Source organism: Eublepharis macularius, chromosome 4 (assembly GCF_028583425.1).
Source record: "Eublepharis macularius isolate TG4126 chromosome 4, MPM_Emac_v1.0, whole genome shotgun sequence".
In the NCBI taxonomy this organism is placed as follows: Eukaryota; Metazoa; Chordata; class Lepidosauria; order Squamata; family Eublepharidae; genus Eublepharis; species Eublepharis macularius.
In genome coordinates, this window is record NC_072793.1 from 159,958,162 (window position 1) to 159,977,504 (window position 19,343).

General features: G+C 45.5%; 1 protein-coding gene across 4 annotated transcripts in view; it reads left to right on the plus strand.

Moving 5' to 3' along the window:
• The first annotated feature begins 2,795 nt into the window (after window positions 1-2,795).
• The window catches only part of DDAH2 (dimethylarginine dimethylaminohydrolase 2), a 32,106-nt gene continuing 15,558 nt past the window's right edge, over window positions 2,796-19,343 (plus strand). Inside the window, exons 1-2 of one of the 4 annotated variants that reach the window (XM_054978764.1) lie at window positions 2,796-2,883; window positions 14,504-15,034. The gene's annotated coding sequence lies outside the window, so the exon portion shown is untranslated. Of the gene's footprint in view, window positions 3,106-14,503; window positions 15,035-19,343 lie in introns of all 4 variants that reach the window. The other 3 variants (XM_054978763.1, XM_054978765.1, XM_054978766.1) reach the window with 3 other exon arrangements.

The window sequence follows — 19,343 nt, forward strand, 5'->3', positions numbered from 1 at the left end:
AAGACATCCTGTCAGTGAACGATTTCTTATGGACTCCACGGACTCGTTAATGTGACCCTAACAGGATTTCAGCAGCCAGGATGGGCAGGGATCTACAACACAAGTGGTGGCCGTCATAGATCCCAAGATCCTGCCGATATCCCTCATGGTAACTGGGTCCAAATGAGCCATAAACGGACCAGACAAGGCATTAGATATGTCTTCTGTCTGTGCCACGTTACAACCACCAGCCAACTCAAAATGCAAGTGAGAGTTTTTATCGGCAAAAAACTTTGCAAAAGCATCACAACCAATTTTGTGTCCCCGAGAGGCTAAGATTTAGGAGTCAGCAGATGCCAAAATACCTTAAACCCATGGATAGAATTGTGCTTAGCATTGCCTTTCTTCCATTCTGCTCTCCCCCCTTGCTTTCCTAACTAGACTCATGCCTGCCTTCGCAAAGTTTAGCTGCACTATGACAGTCACAATGTCCTAAAGTTGCAGCATTGGTAAAACATCCCTGACTGTTTTGCTGTACTGATGTAAAACCAGGTGAAACTGCCCTAGATTGAGGGCTTTTAAACCCAGCCATTAGATCTTGCCTGCATTTCTCCTTTGGCAACAGTCCAAAATACTGCGCCGTTTGTGAGCCACACATACAACCAGATTCTAGGGTCAGGTCAATGTGGCTGCACCACTGCTATTGAACGGCCCTGCGCTGTTCCACTTGTAAAACAGTCAAAATAAATAAAGACCTGTGGTCGGGTTGGGGGACTAAACAACACTGTATAATACTGCCCCAGCGCAAGGGTCTTCATCTTCCTCAACCAACCCAAAGAGCATTTCATAAGCAAGTCATATAGAAGGTCCAGACCTGTGGCCTGCTTTGCAAGATAAAGAAATTGAGACCACAAGTGAAATGGCCCTGACACCAAAGCTATATGTGAATTCACTGACTGTAGCTGTCCAAAGGAAGAAATAAAACTACTTGCGAACAGGAAATGATATATAATGCTTGTGGGAAGTAAGTCCTCCCTTCTTGCTGACTTAGCCCTAGAGAAGTACCCAATGCTGCCTACCTTTGTACTTGTCAACACAGTCATTAAGAGATCAGTGTCCACTGTGCTAGACCTGTCTTTTTTTAGTAACCTGAGGCTAGTCTGTCACAATACGCAAACAATCCCAGCTCTGTCTAGACAACCCCCCCCCCTTCTCAGGTAGAGCCCCTTGCTCTCTACCAGTGACACTTAGTGCAGCCGGCACATGACTTCTAAAGTGCAGGACAGTTGAAAGCCTGGTCAGCAATGGATTCCCAAAAGATGTGGGTTATGGATGTGGTTCAGTGGCAGAATACCTGGCTGGGATGCAGAAGCTTTAGGTTCAATCCCAAGCATCTCCCATTAAAATGATCAGATATCGGGTTACATGAGAGATATCCTCCCTGTGCCCCTGAGATCCGCTACTGATCGGATCAGATTATGACTATCAGGGCTTTTTTCAGCTGGAACACGGTGGAACGGAGTTCCAGAACCTCTTGAAAATGGTCACATGGCTGGTGGCCCCGACCCTTGATCTCCAGAAGGAGGGGAGTTCAGATTGCCCTCCGCCGCTGGCAATCTGAACTCCCCTCTGTCTGGAGATCAGGGGGCGGGACCACCAGCCATGTGACCATTTTCAAGAGGTTCTGGAACTCTGTTCCACCGTGTTCCAGCTAAAAAAAAGGCCTGATGATTTCGATACCCAACAATGGTTGGAGTCAACACAAGGCAGCTTCATGTATTCTTGCTGGACAAATGCTTTTAAAACAGTCTTCTTGTTTTTCATATATGCACACCAGGAGAAGGTCTTTAATGGGACCCTTGTGAATTTAGACTCTAGACAAGCCTGCAGTTGTGGGGATAATAATAACACTGCCCTTGTTCACCACTCTGTGGGACACTAATCTGTCTAGAAGAGTGGTATATAAACACAGTTAGCATTATAGCACCCACAAATGTCCAACTCCTATTAAATGCATGGTTTTTACAATAATATGCTAAGATTAAGATTACAATTGAAACCAGAGTCTCCCAGTAAAACACCTCTTTCACTCATCAAACTCTCACCCCAGTTACAAACACCCCAGCCTCTTCCTCCTGTCAACATCCCGAATTCAACATCTGGAACCAGTTTCTCCCAGTAAAGCACCGACTCTGCCTCCTAGCCATCTGCCCAACAGGGAATATAGTCACGTCTTTCCCAGTCGGAGCTTAGCATCATAGGTAATTTCCAATGGCAATTCTTAGAAAGTATGACTTTAAAAAGGATTCCTGAGCATGAACAGAGCGCATTCCATCCCGCTACTTAAACCTGAGTTTAAGAGGCAGAGCAATTTTCTATTATACCCTCGTTACCATCTTGCTGTTTCCTCACTTGGGGCGGGGGAGACTGTATAACTTCAGACCTGAAGAAGACTTCCGTGAAACTCGGAAGCCAGATCACTTTTCAAAAGTGCTTTTCAGTTAGCCCTCTTCCATTGGGTTAGGCTCCTGCCCCAGGTGAGAGTGGGTGTGGTTTTTAGGCAGGCAGAGTTTTCAACCACTGCAAATTACTACTACTCACAAAGGTGCCAGTAAAAACCTCAGAGCGTGCAAAAAACCCCCAAACAAAACCAAAGCACCGCACGCGTTGTAACTCTACTCCCAATTTCCTCTCGTTTCTTTTCCATTCCGAAGGCGCCGCCGAAAAGGAGGCGAGAATCGAGCGTCCGCTTTCCAACCAGCCCTTTGCCGAGGGGCGTGGCTCGCGGGAGCCCCTCCCCCGGCCTCCTCCCAGCCCCAGCCTGGAGACAATGCGATCCCAACCCCGCTTTGCGCTAGCAATGGCGAAGCCGGCGCGCCCCTCGCCCAGCGGCTGCTTCTCGGGGTGAGCGGTCTGGCCGATCCCCGTCTCTTTGCTTTGGAAAACACCCGAAGGGGCTAGGGTGGAAACTGGGAGCTCTGCTGTGCAGGGAGGATCTCCTCAATCCCCTGCCGAAGATTAGCAGGAGATCGGGGGAGCTCTAAGACTACCCCCTCCCCCCAAATCTCTCTTTTCTTGGGAGAAGGAAAGAGAGACTTCCTAGTGGATGGGATCGCGTTGGAAGGGGTAAGACGAGGGATAAGGGGGAAAGCACAGAGGGAGGAGGAGGCATTCTTGGGTTCCTTAGAAATGGCAGGGGGTCTGCTGAGCCAGGACTCCTGGGTTCTCTAGGAAGAGAGGACCAGGTTGGAGCAAGGAGTCACGTCCTTAAGGAAAGCTGCCTCATGGGTGGAGCCAGGACTCCTGGGTTCCTTCTGTCGAGGTGGGGAGTGGGACAATAGGTCGGAATGGTGAAGAGCAGGGAGGTATTGGTATTCATGGGGAGGGGACGTGGAGATCGGGGCCTCGATCCAAGAGAAGCCACGCCATCTTCGGGCTTCAAGGAGGGGAATTCTGAGGGGGCTCGGTTGAGGAGGGCTGAAAGCCGGACGCCTGGGTTCTCTGGAGAAGTGATGGGGTAACCGTTTGGGCTGGGCGTGTGCGAGGCGAGCAGAACAAGGCAAGCCCAGAGTCCTGGTTAGGCACTAGGCAGTGGTCTTGCAGTTTACAAGAAAACCAGGGTTGGAGCCCGGTGGGAGCAGGCGTCTGGTGAAATGGGGAGGAGAGGGGCTGGAGCCTGCTCCTTTGCAATGACCCGGGCATGGTGGCAGAGGGTTGGAGTCAGGTTATTTGGGAGCAGATCCATGGCCCTCAAGGGTGGGGCATCTGGCCAGCGCAGTCTGAAGCATGTTTGTTCCGAAGTAAGGTCAGTTGAGCTCCGTGAGAAGCTGCCACCTGCTCCCTAGTAAGCGGGTAGAGAGTGGCAGCTTCTCTTAACTTCTAGGGCAAAGCAAGGGAAAGTTAACTTCTCAGTTAAAGAGAAGGAAGTAAATTTGATAACCCAGAGAAAGATGCATAAAAAAGGAACTTTGGAGGTGGTTGTGGAATCCAGAAGTCCTGGCTTTCCTCATCTTATCTGCAAGAGCTTTGTGGCCTTCTAGCCTTAATCATTTTCTGCTGGGGCGCTTAAAACCCTTTTCGAACATGACTGTTCCTGATTTTTTTTTTGATAAGCAAAGGAGTAAGAACTTTCAAGTTACAGACTCGCTGCAGACTTTCTGGAATTCTTAGATTCTCTGGGAGGGAAGGAAATGTGGATTGGGGCCAGAATTCCTGTGCAGTTTTGGGGGGGGCAGTGAAATGTCAACAGTGCTTTGTTTCTAAAAAGACAGGAGCTTGGGGCAGGTTGCCCTTGTTCAGTGGCCAAGCAAATGTGCTAGGCACATACTTAGAAGAATGTCCCTGTTGCTTCATGTGCCTCCAAAGCTTGGTTGTGGCTTTGCACATGGTTTGCTGATACGGCGGAGTGGTGAAAGTGTCATACTAGGAACTGGGAGACCTGTGTTTGAACTTCCACTCTCCTATGGAAGCTCACTGGGTGACCCTGGGACAGTCACACTCTCAGGCTAATCTACTATTCAGGGTGGTGGTTGTCAGGATAAAATGGAGGAGGGGGAGAATGATATTGTAAGCCATTTGGGGGCCTCATTAAGGAGAAAACCAGGTTATTTAAATAAATAAACTTAAAATTTACATTTTAAAAAAATTTCTGGAGCTGAACTCCTGCTGAAATTAAACTCTGGTTGGTGGTGATTAAGCTCTAGTTGGCTGAGACCTCTCCTTTTGTTTTTTTAAAGCTCATCCGTTCATTTTTCCTCCCTGAAAGCATCCCTCTAGACTCCCCAAATTTCTATTATCTTAAAGTTTCCTAGCAATGGGTGGGACGTTTTTTCAACGCCAGCTGGAAAGCTGGCATCACTCAGAGTCCAAGATGCGGAGTGGGATTAGAAGTATCCAAAGTTTATTATTTCTGATCCCACACGGCTGATTTCCCTTCCTTTCTTCCAGCCAAAACCAAGAATTCACTGATTGATGAATTAGGTGGCCTCTTGTTTTGGGGGAGGATTGGGATATAATGGACAACCTGTTCCCTTTCCTGGCCTTGGATATGCAGTGAGATAAAATAATGAATTAGCCACTCAAGGGAGAGGCGGGGACAGCAAAAACCGCCTCTCTGTGGGTTTTTTTTTTTTTGGATTAAGGGATTGGGAAAGACATTTATCCTTCCCTGACAAGGTTCCATGAGGCTCATATTCTATCTGGAGGCCTTTTCCTCATTTTGTTCGTTTCCTTCCTGCTGCTCTTGATTGCTTCTGTGCTTTATGGCTCCGGTTGGGGTAAATGTGTGTTGATTTGTATCACCACGGAGGCTGGGTTACATTTGCCTTGCGGTTGATTAGCTAAGACTAAACTTTCGTGTGTGTGTTTGTGTTCATGCTTGCAACAATGAATGTGGATTCTACAGCAGGGGTAGATCACTCCAGTCGGAGTATCCCAGGAGTTTCTGCAACACAAAATGAAAACCAAGAGGAAGGTGTGTGTATGAGGGGAAGGCTGAGCTGTTTGGACTCTCCTTAGTTAAATTTAGTCTGCAGTCGGTGCACGTGGGATCTGTTCCCCATCACCTTCGTGACCGTCCCCGTTTAAAAAGCTTGGAGGGGAGAAGGTTCATGGAACTCAAGGGAAGGGCCCTGTGGATTTCATATTTATTTATTTTATCTCGCCTTTCTCCCCAATGGAAACCCAAAGTGGCTTGCATCATTCTCCTGTCCTCCATTTTATCTTCACAACAGACCTGTGGTGTAGGGTAGGCTGAGAGAAAGAGATTGACTGTGGCCCAAGGTCATTCAATAAGCTTCTGTGAGAAAGAGGGAATTCAAACCTGGGACTCCTAGATCCTAGTCAGACACTAATCACTACGCAGCACTGCCCCCATCATTTCCCACTAAACTTTGAGCACTGATTGTGAGCTTGTGCGCACTTGGCTCCTGTGAGTGTTGCATATAAAATGTGCAGACACTTGCATTGGGCAGATTGCAGAAGTATAATGCTGCATGTGTGGTGTCAGCACCCTTTTCTTGTCCATGGTCCCTATTTAACTATAACCAACAATACAAGGTTAACATTTCACTTTTCAATGACATGCGTTCATTTTTCTGCATTTGTCTTGACAAAGATGTAGCATGTCACATAGGAGAGAGAGAAGCTGTCCTAGCCATGATTCCCTCTTAAAAGCGGGGGGGGGGGCTCTCTTGCCAGTTTGATTCTCTTTCTTAGGAAGAGAATTGAAATTGAGGACTGAAAAAAAGAAAATGGGAGGGAAACCATTGCTGTAACCCTGTGTGGGTCAGGGTGCTAACTGCTTATGGGTTCTGAACAGCCAATTGAGGGCCGAAGGAATAATATATGCTCTGTGGGCATACATGGAAAGTGAGCAGTTAGACTAAGACGATTCGGACAACCTGTTTGGTTTGTTTGTTACTCAGTGTGGATATTTATACTTCACTTTTCTTCTTAATGGGGACCCAAAGCAACTTACGGCACAGTTTCACCTCTCCTCCATGTTATCCTCATAACATACTCCTGTGCAGTAAATCAGACTGACTGGCCCAAGGCCCAAGTTTCCGTGACAGAGGGGGAATACAAAGCTGGATCACCCGGTTCCGAATCTGACACTAATCTCTACATCACTTTGGCTCTTGGTATAATATAATAATATAGGGTCTCTATATAAATCACTAGTGTCTTAATTTCCTGTAGTATCTTACTTTGCATTGATGCAACAGGCAGTTGTCACATAAATAACCTGAAGGAGTCTTGTCTTGTGACATCATGTCAGTTTTATTCTAGCAGAAGTTTATTATATGGGAGTAAGCTCCATTTTATACATGAAATTTTGTCCTCATGTATCACAGAAAGTGGGCTGTAGTCCCTAATAAACTTGTGCTGTGATAATAAAATTGTTAGCCTCCGTGGTACCGTGATACTCGTTTGGCAGATGTGTATGTGGGTAGTGAAGGGAAGAAAAGTTTGGAGAACGGAGTCAGGAAGGGGGTAGATGTAATCCTGTGAAATTTCTACACAGAATAATATTGTCTGAATTCCCTCTGTAAGTCTCCTGTACATTCCTGATCAGTGCCTTTTTATTTCACAAGAGGTGTCCCTGTTCAGCGCAGTCCATGTGGAAGGAAACTGTGGTATTTCCCCAACTTCAAGGATAGAAAAAAACCCTATCCTTGAAGAATTTATGACATTTGTGGAAAGGTGTTTATAGACCCATCGGTATTCTAGAAAGATGTGACCCAAGGCAGGTGGCGATAATAAAACAAGCGCATCATAAACATGTCAAAGAATGCCCCTTAAACCAGCCAGCAATAACAAATTTAAAATAGAGTCTGAGCAGTTGCCCTTCAACATCAGAATGTTATAAAAGCTCACCCGGATGTACCAAAAGCTTTTCTAAACAGTTCAGTCTTACGTCCTCTCCAAAATGCAGAAGGGCAGTGGATTTTCTGATGTCCCCTGGGGAACTGTTCCACAGCACTGCTTCTGAAAAAGCTTGCAAAAGGGCAGTCATTCATCTTCTGTATATTTCGTGGTGCCACTGTGTGAAGGAAATACGACACTGAAGGTGGTTCTAGTATACCTCTGCAATGCATAAGGAACTGGGACCACAGGAAACAACTTCAGCCTCATGGGAAGAGAACAACAGTTCTCAGATGAGAGAAGTCGAAGGTATGCCAGCACCTAAGACCATCACATGACTGGAGGTTAAACTTTTAAAAAACCTGTTCCATTGACCCTGCAGAGCCAGACAATAGGAACCTTAAATGCGTGAAACTGTTGTATACTGAAGTGGACCAGTATTTCATCTAGCTCAATATTGTCTACTAGTAGATCTCCGTGGTCTCGGGCACAGATTTATCTCAGTCTTGCCAGCTGAGTTCCTTTAACTGGGGTTGCCAGTGAATGAAACTCAGGGCCAAGCTACACATGACGAATGACACTTGAATGGCAAGTGTATTTCTCCCTGTTCACTTGCCCTCCACTCAATCCACTTGCCGTTCAAGTGTCATTCGTCATGTGTAGCTTGGCCCTTAGATCCCTGGTGGGCAAATCAAGTGCTCTGAGAGGTGGGCCTTCTCTTCCGCTCTTCCACTTTCCTGGAGTGCCCCCCCTTCCCACAAGCCTGTGCTAATCAGAATGCATCTTTGCAGCATACAGATCCATAGGAAAGGGATAATCCCTGTTATGGTACTTCTTAAAGCCCTTGGAATTACTCCCATTTTATAGGATGCCCTGGTATACATATCCCAAGTCGTTGAAATTTTGGGGTTTTTTTTGTTTTGTTTACATGTGCTCATTTGAGTGGGGTGGCTAGTGATCAGTGTACAATCACAAAATGAGGCTTTCTATATATCAGCTTGCCTATCCCCTTATTTTTCTTTTCCTCGGTGTAGGTCTGCCTTTTCTCTTTCTCTCTCCAACATAAATTTAAACGGAAACATGTGTTACATTTTTTCCGCCTTAGCGCATCCTGGCTGCTCCCCTTGGCTCAAATTCCTTCCTCTGCGGGGTCCCAGTTTCCTTTCTCTAAACACCCCCAGCTGTAAAACGGCCTCCATCGGCGACCCGCACTGACCTGGGCTGGCAATTTCAGACCAACCTGTTCCCACCGGGGAAACAGAGCGGTTGGCTTTTCTGATTGAAAAGGGCTTTCCCCTGCAACAAAACTGGATCTTTTTGCCTAAAAGTCCTTAGTTCTGAAAGAAGCAAAGTCTGACGCGGCCTTTTGGCTGGAACAGTCTTGTCTGCTGACCGAGATAAGGGTCTTGTTGCATCTCTTCCATCCCGATCTTGAAGATTAACTGAAAGTGTTCTCTTGACCAAAAACATCTGTGCATTTAGTCCACCTCAGAAATGAACAGTGGAATTAAGAAAAGCAGAAAATGTGGAAAACTCGCATGGAAATGATAAATAGGAATACAAAAGGGCATCACTGAATGCTTTACTTTACCCATAGGCAGTGAGCTGAATGAATTCTATGAATGAGCTGGAGTTTTGTGATCAGCATAAACATGGTTTATTTGTGGGTTTGCCCACTTCTGCCCTATTCCTCCTATGGTGTATCATCCCATGTTTGAAACTAGAAAGTCCTTAATGGTCAAATATGGGCACCTTAATATGTGGGTTTCTGTTTTTCTAAGGGCCAAGCTACACATGACGAATGACACTTGAACAGCAAGTGTATTTCTCCCTGTTCACTTGCCCTCCACTCGATCCACTTGCTGTTCAAGTGTCATTCGTCATGTGTAGCTTGGCCCTAAGTAACCGGCATTCTAAAACCGGAAGGAAACTGTGGTTTAAAAGGTGGTGGGGGAGAAACCAACATCAATTTGTTGAAGCACCCATGTCTGAGTGTTGCAATAAATCAGAGTTAGATTGAACCAGCAGGTGTTTCAGGAGTGCAAGTGGGGGAGGGAAGAGGCCACACCGGGTGTTTGGCTGTGGTTCAGTGGTAGAGCCGAGCACCTGCTTTTCCATACAAAAGGTTCCAGGTTCAATCTGAGTCTTTTCTGATTAAAAAGATCCAGAAGCAGGTGGTGTGAAAGACCTCCGCCTGAGACCCTGAAGAGCCCCTCGGATTTAAAGTAGATAGTAAAGTAGACAATACTCACCTTCATAGACCAATCGTTTGATTTCATAGAAGGCAGCATTTTGTGTTCAAGCCTTGACAATAAACAATGAAAACTCAGGTATATTTGTAACATCTAAATCTTTCTTAGCAAGTATTTAAATCTGCTGTCTTTCTTGGCTAATAGCCAGCCTTTAGCTTCATGTTTCAACTTCTGCTACTTTCTGGTACCAGAAACTCGCGTGAGGAAACACGATATTTTGCATTTCCCCCGCAACGAGGCGCGACGTTCCGCGTGAACGTTAGCCATCTGGAATCGGCCCTGTTCCTGGTGAATCTCTGTTCCTATTCTGATTTTTGCCCTGGAGAATACCTGTTAAAAGCCTTCCTTGGTGTGTATTCGTGTTCAGTTTCCCTTCCAACCCTCAATTTAGGTCCACCCCTTATTTAGGTAAGCCGCTGTTGCTGAACAAGATTAAGCTGAAGCTGGTCTCTATTGAGTACAACCAGATCCACAGTTAAACATTCTGATAACCAAAATTTTTTTTTCCCAAAAGGAAATTGTTATGGTCAGTTTGCTAACACACTCTGTTTCAGAAGCTAGTGCAGCTAAGGCAGTTACAAAGTAAATGATTACATTGCCTAGCAGCAGGAAAAAAGCCTTTAGCAATCTTTAATAGTGGAGCGGGGAGAGGTGCTGAGGTCATGGTCCTTAGAGTGTTTCACAAGTCCATAAGAAGCACCTCAGTTTTAACCTGGGAAATGAGGGAGAGAATCTGCATGGCTTTGGTGGGGAGGTTAAAAGGGCATGGACGTTGTTAAGTGAAGTTTCACAGAGAAGTGTAGAGGTTAAAGTATTGGATGAGGACCAGCTTCTTGAGTAGGCTCTTTCTCTCTGTGTCTAACCTACCTCAGAACTGTGGTAAGGCTAAAGCTGGGGAGGGGAGAAATTTATTTATTTTATTGATTGATGGATTTGATTTGATTTATACCCCGCCCTCCCCACAAATGGGCTCAGGACGGCTAACAACATTCATAAAATACAGTGAATTAACCATAAATCTATAAAATCAATAATAATCTTAAGACAATCAATTAAAATAGTCCAGGCGCAGGCTATTTAAATAAATAGTTGGGAGTCCGTATACGGGCATAGCACATGGCTGAGGGCAGTCCCAGAAAAAGTGGTGGTCTTAGGTGGAAGAAGGGGGACACCGGCTGGCACTCAGCCAAAGGCCCGGCAGAACATCTCTGTTTTACAGGCCCTGAGGAACTGTAACAGGTCCTGCAGGGCCCAGATCTCCAGCAGGAAAGGGTTCCACTAGGCCGGGGCCAGGGCAGAAAAGGCCCTGGTTGAGGCCAGATGGATGTCCTTCAGGCTGGGGACCACCAGGCATTGTTTGTCTGCAGAGTGCAATGCTCTGCAGGGGACGTATTGGAAGAGGCGGTCCTGCAGATATGCAGATCCCAGTCCATGAAGGGCTTTAAACACCAAGATTAAGCATGTATAGTACTCTGAACTCCCTGAAGGAAGAGGAGGATAAAAAAAGATAGAAACTGGGGTGGGGGTGGGGGTCCCAGTAGAATAAGTAGGGGCCATAATGGTAAACATAACTTTGCTCTGCCTTGAATCGCAATAATGCATACAAATGGGCATAATCAAAAGAGCACAGTATACATAGCGGTGGATGTAGGCCATTAGAAATCCATAATAGAGGTCAGGAAAAACATAAACTAAAATTAGAGTGTGTACAAGCATACCTTAAGATGAGATTCAGTGTGTTGTTTTTTCCCCCCACCCTCCCATAGCAATAGCCTGCCCCCCCCCCCCCGCCTTCATAATACATTTGCAGATGTATTTGCCAGCTATCTGCAGAATGCTGGTTCTGTTTTGTACGTCCTGTTACACTTCAGACAAGGTTACCTGCTTTCTCTTTCAATCTACCCCTCCTGCCAAAAAAAACCCACTTGTAAGAGTATTCAATTGAATATTTATTTGCTACTTCATTTTTTATAATCAAATTAAAAAAAAACCTCTGGGATGATAAATTCATGCTGTTACAAGTACAAGCCCATCAGTGCTAAGCCTAAATCGATTCTGCTGAAAACACGCAAAGCTGGTTTTGCCTTGAGCTCAGCTTTGGAGAGAAGACAGCTCATTTGAATGTGGTAAATACACTTCCACAGTGGCCCCTGCCAACACAAAATGTATGTTTGATGCTACTTTATCCAGGGTACAAGTTTTTGGAGGTGCAGCTGAGCACAGGTCTCTACCAGTTGCATCTCTTCCAGGTTTCCACCACTAAGAGAAATCAGGAAAGCAGGGGCCACATGTGGTGGAGGAAGGAATAGCTATACTGGCTCACTGTTAGTGTGGCTCTGGACTAATGCTTCTTCTGTACCGGCTGCTGGGGCCTGTACTCCAAGCATTGTCTGACAACCATTCTGTAAAATGTGGTGACTGACTGACAAGCTGTAGCCAGGGAGACCATCTGGGTGGCTGGGTAGTCTGAAGCAGAGGGTGAGGGTGTTGCTGAGTCTCTGCTCTGCCAACGGCTGTTGTTCTTGGAGTGGAGACACTCGGGACTTATTTGAAGGCCAGCTACCGGTTCATGGTGTGTTCATAGGATGGCGTACAGAAACCCTGCCCTGGACCACCGGCTTGCTATTGTCAGGGGGCAGGGCCGTGCATAGTCATCCCGTTTGTGAAAGCTACGGCTGTCGTCCCATGAAAGACTTCCTAGTCAGTTAATTGTAATGGATGAATTAAGTAAATTTGCTTGAACGTGCATGTGAATTTAGTCAGTAATTCTGAAGGAGAAGGGGATCCTTTGTTTTTGGATGATGTATGCATGTACGTGGGGTATCTGTCTTGCAGAAGGGAATCCCTGTTCTAAAGTGGTGCCTCCTACCTGCCATCTTTGCAAGTACAGTGTGGGGTAGTGGTTAGAATGTCAGAAAAAGATTTGAGACCGAGGCTCATATCCTTGCTGTGCCATGGTATCTTGGTGGGTGGCCTTCACTAATAACGCTTCCTCTTCATAACCTCACAGTATGGTTGTTGTGAGGATTAAATGGAGGAGGGGGAAATGATGCTGTAAGCCACTTTGTGTCCCTAATGGGGAGACAAGTGTCATATAAATATCTAAATAACTACAATAAATAAATACTGTGATTTACCAGTACACTACAACGTTTATTGCACATTTTTTAACCATCACAATTTTTTAAAAACAATGTGCTTGATTAATCAGGGACTCTTTTTTTTAATCAGTCAAAAGGTTTTTTTAAGTCTATTAATTAGTTAGATGAATTGGTGAAACATCACCATCCTAACAAAAGCCTTTTAAAAACCATGGCGTTCTCTAAATCGGCAGCTGTGTTCCAGATTAATTTTAGAATTGTACTAGCTTTCCCTAGTTTTGCTAGCTGTTCAGCCAAAGGATGAACATACCCCGAGAGGCTGTTGCATATTTTGCCTGCTAGCAAAGTATTCTAATTTCTGTGCTGTGGAAACAAAAGAGAGCTTGTCCGAGAACAGAATCAAACAAACTGTTTTCTCAGCGTAGCGTGTGAAGCCTCTTGGGAATTAATAGCAAAGCAGATCTTCTTGACTTGACCCTATCGAGGCGTATAATGCGGTTTGTGACTGGTCTGTGGTCCCTCTGGTTGCGAGGTCGTGTTTGGAAAGGTCAGGTCAGTACCAGACTTTTTCTGAATAGAGCATGGCTAAGATCCTATAATATAGCTGGGACATAGTAATCATAATACCTAGCACAGATTTTCGGGGAGGAGCTGTGACACAGTAGGATCGAGTGATTTGGATGTAACAGGTCCCAGGTTCAATCGCTGGCTACTCATGTGGAAGGGTAGCAGGTGCATGCCGGAGACCCTAGAAAGCCGTTGCTAGTCACAGCAGAGGCAATATTGAGCTAGATAGATCGATGGTGTCTGACTTGGTGTGAGGCTGCTTCACAGGTTCACATAAAAACTGTAATGTCATTGTAACACCCGAGTAAGTAGATCAGTATTGTCAGCCCCATATTGTGGAGGGGAGGGATAGTCCTCTGTTCGTGCCCTGAGGGAAGGAAGAGGTCAGTAATGCGCATAAACTACTATGGACAACCAAACTGAGTAGTCTCCTTTTTGAAGTACTAGTGTAAAAAGTATTTCCCCTATTACGAAATAAGTAGATTTTAAGTAAAAAAAGTAATAATAATAATAACAAAACCCTACAGTATTGGTCTTTCACTGATGGGTTGTGACCCGAATCTAGGTTGATTCCTTCCCTGGTACCACTGATATTATTTTGTTTTGCTTGTTTAAGTTGATTGCAAAGATAGATCAAGAATACAAGAGGCTAAGAAAGCTGGAGGATGAAAGAAGAGGTGGAAGAAAAAGGGTTCCGTCCTGCCTAACGTTCCTGCAGGCAGAAGGGCTGTGTGAATTTTGCCCATTCTCCCTCCCACGTCCAACCTCCAGCTTGGCCCTCATATTGTTCTTGGGGTTCCCAAGGAGCGGCATTTGGGGCTGCAGTGGGAGGGGGCAGGCAAGAAAGTCACACTGTTGACAGAAATTCTTCTGTCAGCGGTAATTTTCAGCAGGATCCAAGCCAAAAAGAGAGTAAAGAAAGGGAAAGATGGAGGAGGAAGTATTTATTGCCATAGATTAAAATTAAGTCCCATGAGTCAGGTAGGGTGGGCCCCTGATCTGAAACGGTGGAATCGGAGAGCAGAACTACACCCTTCTAAGCCCCTCAAAGGCAATGGACTTAAGAAGGGTGTAACTCCAGTTTAGGACGGCACTGTTAGAGAGCAGTCCTTAGCGGATCTATTCAGTTGGGTTTACTTCCAGGTATGTAGTCTTAGGTAGGAAAGCTCTGAGTGTTCATGTTCTAGAAACTGTTACACGGGATGGATTTTAATCATGGTTATCTTTCTTTTTGGGGAGGTACGGGAGATGCTGATGCCGTAACTCCAATCAAATCCCCTGGATCTGCGTATTTTCGTATTGAAGCGATAAGCACTTCCTCTCGGTTCATAGGCTGCCAGGGGGAAAAAGGGATTTTTCATTAACTTCCTGACTGTTTTGGAATGTAACAATAAAAAAGCATCTGTAGAAGAAAAGATTCATCAATTGGAGGCACAGACACTGAGAAGCAATTAACTTGATCCACTGATTAATGTACAGAAACCAGGAAGGAATTAACTGCCCAGAGAAGTATATTTGGTTGATGAACTTGATCCTTCTGTTCCTTGCTGAGGAAGAAAAAAAAATCAATGTAGCAGGAATTCTTTGCCCAAGAAGAAAATTAATTCAGAGTTTGAAGGACGTCTGTGGCAAATCAGAGGACTTTTTTTGCTCAGCGGCTGAAAGGGATCTCCTTAAGGGATTTGAAAAAGAATTATAGATTGGAATCAGCACGAGACGGACCCATTGTTGCAAAAGGAGGAAACGGATCAAGGGAACCCAGTTGTAAAGGTAAAAATTTCCCCTGCTGAGCTGAGAACAGCATGAAGCTGAATGGTGAGAGTGGAAACCTTAACAGATCAGAAAACTGGATGGTAAAGGGAAATCTGAACAGATATATAACCAGAATTGATATTTGGTGCGGTTTCTCACTAGCACAAACTACTGAGTATGCCCATAATTCCTCTTATGTGTTTCCACTCTGGCATGGGAGATGCTTCCTCATGGTCTTTCCCCTCTGCTGGACACTTTTAACATCTGTGTGAAGGAACCTTGTGGAGAAGGGGGAAATGGCGTGGGCGGGTGAGCATTGCCTGCCAGTGTGGTGCTTTGCTACTGACCTTACCAGCACCGCAGGGGGAAAAGTCATGGTGAAACAGCTTCTCTGCTGCTTAAGTAATATACAAATGAGCTCTGGGTTTGCACCCAGCCTGGGTTATTTTCAGCATTTAATTTACTAAGGGAAGATGGAGCAAAAATTTCACACTATTTCCCTTGGGATAGTTCTTCCTCCTGCCCCAAGAGCTAAAGTTGATTCCAGGATTAAATTAGTCACTTACCTGGTCACCTGCCAGTAGGGGGAAAATGGCCTCTGGGTGAGTCACCTACCCCCAAATCTCACCTGCCCCTTTAAGGCTAGGTAAGATGTGGAAACACGTGAAGCTGCCGTATACCGGATCAGACCACTGGTCTATCATGGTCAGTTTTCGCTACCCAAAATGGCAGTGGCTGTTTCAGACTGTGGTCTTTCACATCCTCTACACCCAACTGATCTTTTTAACTGAAGATGTTGGGGATGTTCTGCGCATGCTCTACCACTGAATCGTTGCCCATCTCAGGGGATAATATCATTAATCCCCTTCCATAGATATTTGACCAATCGCCGTGGATGCACCAGAATATTATCTGTTCTCTAAGCAAGAATAAGAAGGATCTCTTGATCGGGGGCTTGACAAAGGAAAGAAATTGACAGGCTGTTTTGTCGTCTAGGAATAATTCACCAGGGACACCTTGACTAATTGGTTTATCGTGGCGTAAGCTTGGGTAGCCGGCTGCTTGCTAACCTCATAAGGCATACCTGACTGGGCAGTTGCCTAGGAAGGCTCAGCTTGGGATGAGCCAATTAGGGGCTTCCCTTATGAATATTGCTTTCCCAGGGGTGAATGGGGGTGGACGTTCACACTTTACGAATGCTAGCCATCTGCATCTGTGTGTCCATCTCCCATAATTACAGGGGCGGGGCTAGGCTATCAAATGATAGGGTTTTTTAAAAACAAAAACTAAGAGATGAGCTCATGAAATCGAGAGGAGGCACAGTCAGTATCCAGTAGGTTCCTGTGACACTTGTACAGTAACCATAGAATGAGCGGTAAATGTGCTTTCTGGATGCAAGAATCTTTTTTCAGGCATTTCTATAATGGTCCACGGTACCCTCCTTCCCTCCAATAATGGAGGGCACTTGCTGGGATGATGTAAGTTCACTGATCCGGTCACATCTGTGCAGTCATTGGTTAGAGAAGTACAGTGTCTGTACTTCAGGCTTCTGGGAACCCTGGCACGCTTTTGTCACCTTGCTTCAACTAACCAGTGCAATCAGTCGTGAACTCAATGAATGTTTGAGCCACTGAGAATTGCTTTTAAAATGTCAGTTTCCTAATAAGCTACTCAGCAAGTTACTAAGTAGTCCTTGGCTGGTCACTTATAGCAAGGCCACTGGGCATTTAAACATTTTTTATAAAAGCTGACTCCTCCCCTCACCTCCACTTAGGTCACAAATGCCCAAGACAGATACCATAGGCAAGTGGGCGAGAATAAGTACATGCCCGATGATCTGCTTTGAATATATCTGCAAAATTCCTGTTCTGAGACACCTACCCAACAATCTGCAGCTAGAGTCCTCTGCAAACCATCTGTCCCCTTGTTGACTCACCGCACAGGGACAGGGAGGGAGAGTGGATACGAGAATGCTGGCCCCGCCTTCTACCTCTGTGCGGTCTCTGAGTCATCTGCATAGCATGAACGTACCGAGGAAATACTCATGTGCTCATATGTCCCTGGGATCACTGTGCAGACAACTTGGTGATTGTGCAGAGGGCCAGAGTAGGTTGGCAGGCCAAGGGGGTCGGCTTGGGTTGACCATGTGATAATATTTCTAGGGAAAGAGATGTCATGCCTCTCTAGGAATCTCTGGGAACTCTTATGGTAAAACCATAGAGTTTTTGGCCATTCCTAAAGGGGACTTAATGTCGTTTCTGGGTTTTTCCCAAACTAATGTTATGCTTGACAGTCTTTTTTTTCTTCTTCTATTGCTGCTCTGAGCAGCGGCAGGAAAGAGGAGTTGGGGGCAATGGATCCTCCACCCCCACCATGGAGGGGCTTGCAACCATAGGCCAGTGTACTCATGCCCATTGTCCCTCTCTGCATGGTGAATCTGTGTGGGGACAGGTCATCGGCACAGAGTTTAGGTCTCTTGAACTTTGTTTAAACATGATAATAAGCATAAATTATGCTGATTCTTCTGGTTGAGAGGAGGAGCAAAGAGCTGTACAAGGTACTGAAGCCCTATGCATTGGTCATTGGAAATTCTGCTCTGGCTCTTATCTGGATGGCTCTTTGTTCAGTAGGCATTAACTATGCATTTTCAGGCTTAACTTCATAGCCTGATGTGTTAACTCAATAACCCCCCAACATAGTATCTGTGGGTTCCATGGTGCCTGTTGATGTGTTTTCTGGTGCCCGCTTGCTTCTGTCCTAAAGCAAGGAGCCAATCCTGCCTTTCCTTCCTTCATATTTTTGGAGTAGAAGGTGCTTCAGAAGAGCCTGGGAAGATCATGTTTGTGTCTGCAGGGAGCCCCCTTTCAGAAAGAGTTGGCTCCATTTTAGGGGAACATGTGGCGTAGTACATTTTGGGATTGGTCCTAGCACTCTATGACATCCATTTTGTGACTGCCCTCTGTGGCAGATATTTTGTGGCGGCACTCACTCCCTAGGCTCAGAATTCCAGAAGTGCCCACAAGTTCCACATGATCGAGAACCTTTGTGTGTGAATGTTAAAAGAAGCATCAGGAGCACTTGAATTAGATTGTGGCTACAAGAACAATAAAAATTCTTCTGCTTTTTGTTGTAGCATGAGCTTTTGAAAACTAGAGCCTGTTTTGTCTGATAAAGGAGTTCGTCTACAGGCTGATAAAGTGAGTTCTCTGGTCCATAAAAGCTGTGATAAATCAGTTAGTCTTCAAGGTGCCTTGAATATCCATTGCTTTAAAGAAAGACAAGATTCTTGAGCAATTACATTTACAGGAGTGTTCATTTTGGGATTTCTGCAATGTGATTGTATGGAACGTGCCCAGCCCTGCTTCAACCCTTCTGCAGGTCATTGATCAGTTGATTGGCTTCCTTTTGGAAGCAATTATCTAATCAGCTTGGTGAGTGGGTGAAATTTATGATTGCCCTTTAGCGCTATTGATTTGGCCTTTGGAAGGCTGTTTGCAGCCTTTCAGGAAGTTGGGGTTGGTGGAACCAGAATGCTGCTGATGAGGGGCCTGCGACGTTGAGTCCAGACGTGTGACATATATTTTGGGAAGAGGGAGTATTTTGTGGCTCGAGTCTCAGCTCTGCTACTTCCAAGCGATAAGTCAGGTGAATTAAGAGATCAGTCCCTGAATTTTCAAGATGATCAAAATGGGATAGGGGAATAAAGGTACATTGATGGGATTTGTGCTTATACCTCACAGTGGGACAAGGTATTTCTCCAGTCTGGAAGGGAGATTGTGACTTTTCATAACCTTTCAGGTCTCCCAGGGACATAAGGGGGAGGTGCTTCCCTACCACCACCTCCAGCCTCCATGCAGATGAGGAATGAAAATGAGTGCATGTGCTTGGTATATTTATATCCCACATCATCATTTGAGTCCTGAGTGGCTTACAAGAATTTCATTAAAGTCTCATTTATCATTATCCCCACAGGGATCAAGGCCTAATGGCACATGCACATGCCCCAAGCACATGCCGTGTGTGTCTAAGGTCACCAGGGTTGCTCCTCCACAACTCAAATAGCAAGCTTGGGGAAAACCCTCTGCCACAGACTGGAGAGCCACTGCTAGTCATAATATTGAAAAAAATGGCTCAGTGGCTTAATTCAGATGTGGATATTCAACAGTTCACTGTTGTGGTGATTTTCTTCAGTTTCCTCCTGCCATGGTCCTGAAGTGAATTGGGCCCCTGCATCTGCTATGAGGGGGATGTGACTCCTTAGGAAATGTAATGTGTAGCTTGGTCCTCATTCTTGTTGCCAAACATCATATCTTGACCACTCTTAATG